We start from the raw sequence: 10336 nt of genomic DNA on the forward strand, positions 1-10336 counted from the left end.
GGATGCTTTATTTTTCTGTGTTATAAGCACAAAGCAGTGTGCCTGGTACATGATTCCGGAATGAGTGAGCGGTGATTCTCACAACCAGATGTGATCTTAAAAATATTTATTGATCTGAACGGCAGTACGTGCCGACCAGACATCATGGCCATAACAGCGGTTGTACTGTCAGGAGCCCTGCTTGGCAGGTATAAATTCTTAGTCGCTGGATTGTGGAAATGTCCAGAGGAGGTGATGGTGTAGGTACCCACCTGCCCCAGGGGAAATGGCTATTTATTAGGTTGGTGCAAAAATAATTGTGGTTTGAAAGGTTAAAAATAATTGCAAAACCCGCAATTACGTTTGCACCAGCCTAATATCAAATGATGTGGAAGAAATTCAATATTTCAACAAGCAGTAGAGTTGTGTCAGGGTGGACATAGCACATCAGCCTGTACACCACAGCCAATGAGGAGGTAGGGAAGGTATGTTCCCAATCCTGGAGATGAAGAAATTGAGGTGCAGAGGAATTAAATGACTTCTGCAAAGTCATGAGGCTAATCACTGGCCAAGGCACTGAAGCCAAGTGCTTTGATTCTAAGTTCATGTTCATCTCATGACACAAGCTGCACATGTTACCACATGGGTCTTGTAAGGAGTTTATAACCTTGGAGAGATAGGCTTACGCGTGTAACGTGCATACTATAAACAAGAACATGAGTGGAGAGCCCAGGAGCTGCAGGGTGTAGAGACGGGAGCCCCATTATCTGAGAAGCTTCCTGAAGGCTGATTAGCACCACGCTTCCAAGGACAGGAAGGATTTAAGATGTCAGGGGAAAGAAGGGAGAGTGAGCTGAGAGATTGGGTGGGGAGGTAAGACTGGGGAATTAAGAGACCCCGGATCTGGCTCAGGGAGAGGTTCTTCTTGGTCAGCAGAGAGACGGCCATGACATGGAGAGAAACAAAAGAGGACATCATTGTCTTCCTCGCCTGATCATTTATTTGTATGGCCAACAGGGACAAGGCAAGTCACAGAGACGTTTGAAGAGGCTGTTTGACAAGAGAAGGACAATGGCATTTGTAAGTAAGCCTTAACCACCCACTGGGGGCCCCGGTGGTCTAACCCTGCATCTAAAGGCAGTTACCATCTGCTATGACAGAACGTTTGTGTCCTCCGTCCCCCAATTTCATATGTTGAAATCCTAACCCCCAATGTGGTGGTGTTGGAAGTAGGCCTTTTGGGAGGCGACTGGGTCACAAAGGTGTAGCCCTCATGAATGGGACTAATGTCCTTATAAAAGAGACCCCAGAGAGATTCCCTAGACCCTTGTGCTACATGAGACACAACGAGAGGACAGCTGTCTATGAACCAGGAAGCAGGCCCTCACCAGACAATGAATCTGTATCTTGGACTTCCAACCTATAGAGCCAGGAGAAGTAAATATTTGTTGTTCATAAGCCAGTCAGTCTGTGGCATTTTTGTTACAGCAGCCCAAGCTGACTATGACACCATATGTGCTGCATGACATGGTATTAGATTCTGTATCCTTTTGTTTATTGTCTGTCTCTCCCACTGGATTATCGTCTCCAAGGGGCTGGGCTTTCTGGTTCACCACTGTATCTCCAGCTTGTGTTCCAAAGAGCAGCGAGGAAGGGTGTCCTTGGAGCAATCCTCCCAGCTGAAGCTCCCTGGGATGGGCAGAGTTCAAGATCATTAGCAGGTCTTGCTTGGCGTGGGCACAGGGACACTCTAGATCTGCAAGGCTGGTACTCCCCTCCTCTGTCAGCCGGTTGAGGCCTTTCCTGAGAGCAGGGGCCTCGGCAGCTTCCGCAGAAAGACCCCAGGTTCTCAGACAAACACCTGGCACTGAAAGGACCCCGGAGCATTTTCCCTTTAGCACGCACAATTGCCAGAAGTGGGTTTCCTCCTGTCTCCAACACTAAGAAATGGGTTAAGCCCTTACACACCTTCCATGGCGTCATCGGCACTGCTCTGACAAATTCTCAAGGTTAAGGAGAATGTTTTTCTTTTGTATTCATGTACGTTTGTGTCTGTATTATTCTCTCCCACGGAGCCATTATGTGTGTGTGCGTGTGTGTGTGTGTGTGTGTGTGTGTGCTGATCCACATGCAATTTCAAAAGCACCCTACACATCTGAAAGCGTCTCCCTCTTGCTCTGGGGCAGGTGGTTTCGAGGGGCTCCTTCATCTTCCTACTCCAGAGCGTCTTTTGTCAGCATCAAGCCATTGGAGTTTTCACCAACTAAATTGGAAAGCAGGGTTCCATTAAGACGTTTTTCAGCTCTAGTGTTAAATAAGTTTGCTTGGAGGTGGTTTCTGTTACAGAGGAATAAGGATCACCCTGCCCCCACGCCCCCACTCCCATCCAATTTTAAATATAATATTGAAACAAATTCAAGGGCTTTTTCTTGGGCCATCTTTGTAAATAATTTGCAGGCACCTTCTCTTAAGGACAATGGGAAGAGAAAAAAGTGATTTGAACAGCTTTGTTTGCAGCTAAAGGGCTATTCTATTTCAGCTCTCCGCAGCTATCCATAGGCTCCATGCAGGGCCATTTGGAAAGCATTGGTGACAACCACCCATCCCCCAGTCATGGGCAAGGTGTGTTAGGTCAGCAGAAGAACTTTAAGTCAAATGGAACTTGTATGCATGACTACCATTTCGAAAATCAGGAAGAGTTTTTTGGCAATTAATTTAGAATATTTCAAATGAAAACACATGTAATTCTTCAGAGTAGGGGAGAGAGTACAGGTAGCATTAGACTTTGTAAACAACTCTAATAACAATGATATGGAAACGGCTGGGACAGGCCCTTTCTTTCAACTCAAGGCTCAGGCTAAGGTTGTTGCTCTAAGAACAATGTGCACCCTCTGTTTAAGCATTCATCATTCTCGAATCTAAAGTCAAGGACAGGTCCTTACAAAGGCACGGACAGCTGAAGATGGAGCTTTGAGGCCAGCCCTCAAGAGTTTGAAGTCATTTTATTTATGGGTGTGGCCTACTTTAAATAAATGAAAGCTTCATGTTTGGGAACTGGACTCTGTGTGTTTGGTACTTCCAGCTTTGGTAGGTGATTTTGTTTTGTCCTCCTTTGGGAGAAGATAAAGTCCCAGACCTCCATGCATAGTCCCAGGTACAACAAATGCTGGAAAGTTGCCTTGAAAGAAAGATTCACGGAGCAGAATGTAGGCAGAAGACGCGAGAGGTGGGGGCAAGCCTCTGTCATGTGCCCAGTTGCTTTGATGTACATCGTAACCCTGCCCATTATATGTGTATCTTGCATAAACATTTTGAAAATAAATAGCAGAATCTGAATGACTTTTCAAAATATCCTGAGTCTTTATCAGAGAGAAAACTCTTCTAAAGAACATTCCTATACGCAGAAATGGAGGGTTTGCAAATTGCCTTCAGCCGGTAAGTTTCTCAAAGGTTCAAGTTTACTCTGGTGAGCACAAGTGAAGGATGACATTCAAAAAATAAAAATAAAAAAAATCACTGTAGCAGCCAAGGCAGATTTTGGAGACATGACCAAGAAATGGCGAAAGTCGGAATAGAACACTTTTCCATTGATGGTATTAAATCATTTTCAGTTTTACACAATTTAAAAAAAGAAAGAAAAAAAAAAGGCCAGGCCTACATAGAGCAGAAGGAAGTCCCTCTGTGTTCCGCTCTGTACTGCAGAACTCTGTCTGCAAGTGAGACCTGGCCTTCTGGCCCTGCCCATTGTCACGCAGGGTGTCATGTGGGGTCTCAGCTCCCGTTCCCCACATAAGAACGCAGGATATGGTGAGGCCAAAAAGGAACACTCACGGAGCCACAGGTAGGGGACTTATACCACTATATTCTCGCTGGTGACTTCAATCCGCGCTTGCCAGCCCAGCCACCATCCTCTTGCTAGCCCCCATTTGCTGCTAGTGTAGCCACACCAGTTATATTAGTGGCCAATGGCTCACTGGTTACAGCTGACGGCCAACTAGCCACAGCTGATAGCCATCCAATCACAGTTGATGGCCATTTACTCCCCGAGTGAGCTCCTTTCCACATGAGGCTGAGAGCCTGGAAACTGCTCTCTGGGGCTCTGTCCCCACATTCATGCCTTGGGGGTGGCCACCAAGGTTGTGACTGCTGGCCAAATCTGGTTCTAACAGGATGCAGACTATCTGGGAGGAATCAGAGTCAGGAAAGGAAACTGTAATGAATGTGAAGTGGGCAATTAAGAGGTTTCTGGGGTTCCAGACTGAAGTGTCTGCAGGGAACTGTCACTGGCAGGCTTTCTTTCCTTTCCTTTCTGTCCTCCACCCCTGGTTTTGTCCTCCCTGCACGGGTAAAGCGTAGAGCTGCCCAAACAAAGCCAGGCAAGCAGGCCATAAACCAGAGCCCAAGGCTGGTGTCCCAAGAGATGTCCCCGCCTTCATGCTTCCAAGGCTGCCGAGGACATCGGGGCCTCCAGCTCCTGCCTCGCCCAGGTTCATGGGCCTGTGTGGTGTGGATTGTGCACCCCAAGGCAGTGGGCACTGGCCTGAACGCCACGTACTGTTCCTACAGGGAACGGGCAGAGGTCTCATTACACTCTTTAATGTGACATAGGAAGAAAAACTTCCTTTTACCTGCTTAGGTTCTGTGGCTGCTCTAAGCATTTAACAGACATAAGAGGGATTAACAGGAGAAAAGCATACAAATTTAATACATTCAATATTTTTACATGTACATGGCAGTCTTCAAAAGGAAACTGAAAACCCCCCAAGAAGCTATTAGGCTCCAAAGCTAATATGCCTTTTTACACAGAGAAAGAGAAATTGTGGGCTTGAGTAGTGGCCGTAAATAATGGGACAGTGACTGGGAAATATATGGAGGAAACTAAGAGAAAGATCAGCGTAACTTTGGTAGGTTTGGTTTGTACAGGTCCATTCCCGCGTTGACCCATCTCGAGTGGTAAGAATGTTCTTTTCTTCCTGGTAGGCGGAGAGCACCTTTCTCTGGGGAAGCGTACTGACCTGCTTTTAGGTAGAAGGGGAAGAGCAGAGAACGCCTCCTGCATTTATTGACTCTCAGTTGCCTTCAACTCAAAATAGTCAATATGCGAAAGTGGCATATTTGGGGGTGATGGCTTGAACCCCCTTCAATCAGTGTCATGATTTCATGCTTGACCACAGAATCTGACCTTTCCACATCTCAGTTTGCAGGGAGACTGAGATGAATTCAAGGGAGTAAAGTAATTGCAGGAAGAAGACTTTCTAGGCACCATCCTTTCCTTTGCATGATCAGTGCAGGCTCAGTGTGGCTCCTTGGACCCTCTTCTCTTAAAGGGGCCACCCTCCCGGGTACACTGAGCTCCCGCGTTAATCTGCAATTCAGATCCCCCTGCACTACTGCCATTTAACAGCTTTCCGGGCTGTCAGCTGTTGAAGCAGAGCTTATATGTAGTCGGTACCCGCTGACAAAACCTCTGTGTTAGAGTCCCAAGTCCCTATGGCACCAATTCTTATTAGTGGGGGAAAAATTTTCAAAATAAAACACGGTCCAATCATTTACCTTAACAAAAGATTTATTTGAAACAGGTTTGTGCAGACATACACCAGTCAAAAGGATTGATCAAAGCCACAAATCACTACATTTTCCAAAACCTCTCGAAATACAAGTAAATGCCCTTCATTTGTATTCACTCCAGGAGGGAACCCAGCTCCACTGTAATGTGCTGCTGTAATTTAACGACCAGAGGACCTTAACAGGACGTGAAAATGGTAACACTTCTAGAGGGAGGGAACAAAAACCCCCTCAGTCCATAGAAGAGCTCACCGCTCTGCTGGGAGCCAATTAAATGTGCCCCCACAGCCCTGCTTCCTTCTGCATAACCAGATTAAAACCTCCTCGTCACAAACAATATTTAAGCAACCTGAGCACAGATGTGACAGCAGACAGGAAAGCATGGCTTGGCTTGCACGAGAAAGACATCACAAAGATGCTGCATTCAGTGGAGCAGTATCTCAGTGATCCGCAGGAAGGGGGACCCCCTGAGGCTGCAGGCTCTGCTGCTCCTGGCTGGCCCTGTGAGTGCCACCCCTGCAGGTGGCCCGGCTGCACCTGCTTGCATTGCCTGCCCTTGGGAGGGAAGCTTGGAGGCGAGCAGCCCCTCACACGCTCCTGAATTTCACAGTCACTGGCAGCAGGGGAGAGGGAAGGCGGGGTAAGAGTGTCAGCGCTTGCATTGATTTCATTACTGAAAAGCCAAAAGAATATTTCCTTGTTCAGGGCTCTTGTTGGGAGGAGAAACACTTTATGACAGGGCAGATTTTCTTTTGCAATTTTTTGTACTGGTGTTTATTGATCCAGCTGCAGCTGCATACCACGCTCTCCTTAGGAATTCGACTGAATCCAATCCCAGCGGAAGTGGGTTCACATCCTGATCTTTGGGTTTCCTCCTTTTCTCTGGTCCTTTCTTTGCCCCACTGAAGAGCATGCCTACAAAAGGCCCTTGATAAGCTCTCTTGACCCCTGAGTTCCCTGGGCAGGGTTATTTGGATAGTACTATTACTTCAACTTTCTTCTTCCTATTTCTGTCATAAATCAAAGCCACCTGACACTTTGCTCCTGACTTTTAAAACGAACAGGTCTCCTTTTCTTCTTTAGCCAGGTCAGAAGAAATGCCGATGGGCTAATCTTGGGACGTGTTTTTCTTGGTCCGACGCCTGGGAGAGAGAGCGACTATGTATCTCTAGGGTGACTAGGGCAAGAGATTGTCATTGGAAAATGAGCCAGCCTGGGTGTAAAAAGAATCAGCCTTTTGTCTCCCCTCAGTCGGGGGAGCAGAGGTGTTTGTCAGAGTCAGCAGCTAACGGAGTATGCTGGGGGTAAGGTAACAGGTGAGCTTGCCCCTTTTCTCTACTTTCGTTTGCTTCGTAGCTTCTGGCCACTTTGATTTATGCGGGTGTGGCACCCCTTCTTTCCACTGAAGTGGGCACCCTGAGTCATAGCTCGCTCCTACCCAACACACGAAGACTGCACTTCAGAGGAGGTCTGGCTTTACATGAAGCACTTGGAAAGGGCTGGGGGGCTGGGGGGACAAATGTGGGCTGGGGAACCATTTGGGGTGCGGAGAAAGAACTGAACGACGAGTACAACACATCCAGTTGGGCATTCCAGGTCTATTCCTTTTGGGGACACTTATTAATGTATCATTTTGGGGAATCTGGGGCCCTTGCCTCTACAACCCAGGGGACCTTTCTAACTGTTCTCCTTGCCCTTCAAGATAGACAAATGGCTAGTATGAGGCTCAGTCCTCTCCTCCAAGGCTGTTTTGAGGCAAACAATTGCCCTGAGCCCGTCAAGAACCAGCAACAAAGCCAAGCGATGTATGCTTCCCCTTTCTTCGGTGTACATGGGGAGCTTTAGTTCCACTATCTCCATCACTACTGTGTTTGCTAATTTACATATTTGCATAATGTATTTAATGACTCTGATGGGGGATACCACCTTCTGACTTGACCTGATAAACTCATTTCTTTGCCAAGATATTATTTCAGGCTCTGCTTAACCATTACCGCAGTTTCCCTGTTCACATTTTTTATGGATCCCAGGAGGTGAAGGCTACATTTCAAATGCTGAAGCTAAATCACTCCTTGAATTACGTTGGGACAATGACCCTGGGCAGTAATTCAAACCCTGGCTGAAATGTGTGCGGTTCTCTTACATGCCCAAAACTAAAGACAACCTTATCCTAGAACAGAGTTTTGCAAACATTCTACTCAACTTAGGGTCTAAGACATAAATCCCTAGGAAAAGCAATATGAAAGTTCTCGTCCTTATGGTTCAAAAAATACAGTAAAGTGTCATTGTTATAACAAATGGAGATTATAGACTATAGCCTTCTTTAAAAAAAAAATTCAACCTTAAAGCCTGTAATATATACGTCCACATGCATTTCAGACGTTACCCACACTCACGTTTTTTTCATTATTCACGGCTTCTTGACAAGTTATTACTGATTTTCACTGCCAGCTCCCTACAGCAAGACCTGAAGCCTTGTCAAGGAAAAGAAAATGTCAACAGAATTCTCAGCCTTGCTCTGTTGAAACCCAGGCTCACGTTTTAGGATATTACTTCATGAGTGTTAAAGAAGCAGCATCTCCTATTTCCAAAGCACGGGTCCTGTAGGCTCTACTGATCCAGTAAAGGTCATCACACGTGTGCATGTGTGTTGGGAGGTGGGAAAACGTACCACTGGTGTAGAGACAGGCTAGACAGAGCTACATCCCCAAATTACTACAAAGCCCATTCTGATTGGCAATGAAATGCTAATCCAGACAGCCAAGCAGGCATGGTTGGTTGTTCTGCTCTCCTCTCATGCGTTTTCAGTGTGCACTTTCCATAGCCACCTTGCCTGCTCGTGCCGGTGTGTACCTAACTCAGACTAGGTGCACAGAATGCCTGGTCTCCTTCTGCAGCGTCAGCGGAATGGGACATAACGCTCAAACAAGAGTCGGCAATCTGTGTGCAATACTAGACCAAGGCTGGGCCTGAGTGCTTTCTGCCACGTTAGTCCAATCCAGAGGCAGGCCCTGCAGTGCTGACCAAGTGTGACCTGCCAGCCTGTGTGTCACTTACTGTGTGGCAGAGTGACAAGTCCCATGTGGCATTTTCACTGAGCTGACAGCCAGAGTATGCAACTTAGTCCGGTCCCCCCTGCTCCCTGGGGCTGGGTTGTGTGTGACATTCTGACCTCAATGTAAAGATAGGACAAATGACACAGCCCCCGAGTCGCCCTGGCTAAATATTACACATCACACGTACTGACAGCTGCTCCTCCTAGAAACCCAATTTAGTCATTTGGCTACAAGATAGCTTAATCGCATGAGAGAATAAATAGAAAGGCATCGCCTCTACTGCTTTCTTCTGTGTGCATATTTCATTATTGCAAAGACTGTTTAGTCTGCTTCTTGAGAGAATTGGAAAATATACTTAAATCTCAGAAAATGTGAATAGTATTTTAACATAAAAAGAAAATAAAAAACACACCAAAAAGCCCCAAACAAAAACACACACACTGTAATTCAAAAATCCGACTCAGAAGGCTTCAAGTTCAAGAAAGAGCTAAGTGCTTCCAAAGAATTGGGTTTGAGTTCCCCTTTTTCCAAATAGGCTTGATTCCAAACGAAACCAAACCATCAGGATGCCTAATGCACATTCAATTCTAAGTTTCATTTCTCCTTTACAATTAGACCATCATCTTTCTGGGTGTGTAATAAAGACACACACCTTGGTTTGTTGTGTTAATTATTAGGCGTGTGTGTGTGTGTGTGTGTGTGTGTGTGTGTGTGTGTGTGTGTGTGTGTAATTCCTGCATGATAGTCCTTTAGTAATTACCTTGCTGAGTGCTCTAGTATTTTAAAATGTTTCATCACTTTGGGGAGGAAGGAGTGGCAATTTTCTAAGCCTCACCTGTTAATTGTATTGTCCTGCTGCCCCTGAAGCCCTCTCTGGATCCTGGGCACCTTTTAAGTGAGGGGTTAGTTTTCTTAGTCATTGCAAATCATATTCTGAATGACTTCAGTGCCCAGTAAGCTGTAAATGATCCTAAAATTAAGGATTAGGAAGCAAAGTGCATTATTGTTTTATTTCTGAATTTAGCACAGCCGTTCCCAGGGGAACTGTGCCATTGTAACCAGTAACAGCTGCCCAGAAGGATTTGCATTAAACTATCCAAATATCTGGTTTGGCAACCAAAGCAGAGAAGAGAGAACGTGCCTCCAGGCCGGTCGTGTATGAAGGGCTCCAGGTACTCCCAGTCACGCCCGAGGGTATCCAGGTTCTGTCCAAATTTAGAACAGGGACTCTGCACTTTGGAAAGTCAGCGACTTCCCTTGGAGTCAGAACGCTTCCTACAGTGAGCGAGCGGTGCCTGCATCTAACACTGACTGGATAAGGAAGGAAACCTTGTCGATGCAAAAAGGGGCATTTTCTTGCAATGTTTGGAATTTTTTTCAATTTAAAAAGCAGATTGGCCTCTTGTTTAACCTACCGGACACATTAGTCTGATCAGGACGATTGTCTGGGCTTCAGGGCTTGTGTTCAGAGTTTCTACTGAGATTTGGTAGAAAATGCCCTCTACGTCCTCCTCCCTGGGTCTGTGCCCTGGCTTCTCGTTTTCCTCTCCCAGGGTGGGCGGTCTTCCTTCACCACCCTCAGGGGCCCTTACTCTCCCATCTGGATTTGCTCATTTTCTCTGGTTCTAGAGCTACAGAGTGACAGGTATGTTCCTTCGCTGGGGAGACATGCTATCGATTCATTCATTTCCCAGCAGTGAAAATCCAAAATGCACTCTCAACTCCCAAGAAGACCA

This window comes from Rhinolophus sinicus, chromosome 16 (genome assembly GCF_057876585.1).
Source record: "Rhinolophus sinicus isolate RSI-liver-muscle chromosome 16, RSI-T2T, whole genome shotgun sequence".
In the NCBI taxonomy this organism is placed as follows: Eukaryota; Metazoa; Chordata; class Mammalia; order Chiroptera; family Rhinolophidae; genus Rhinolophus; species Rhinolophus sinicus.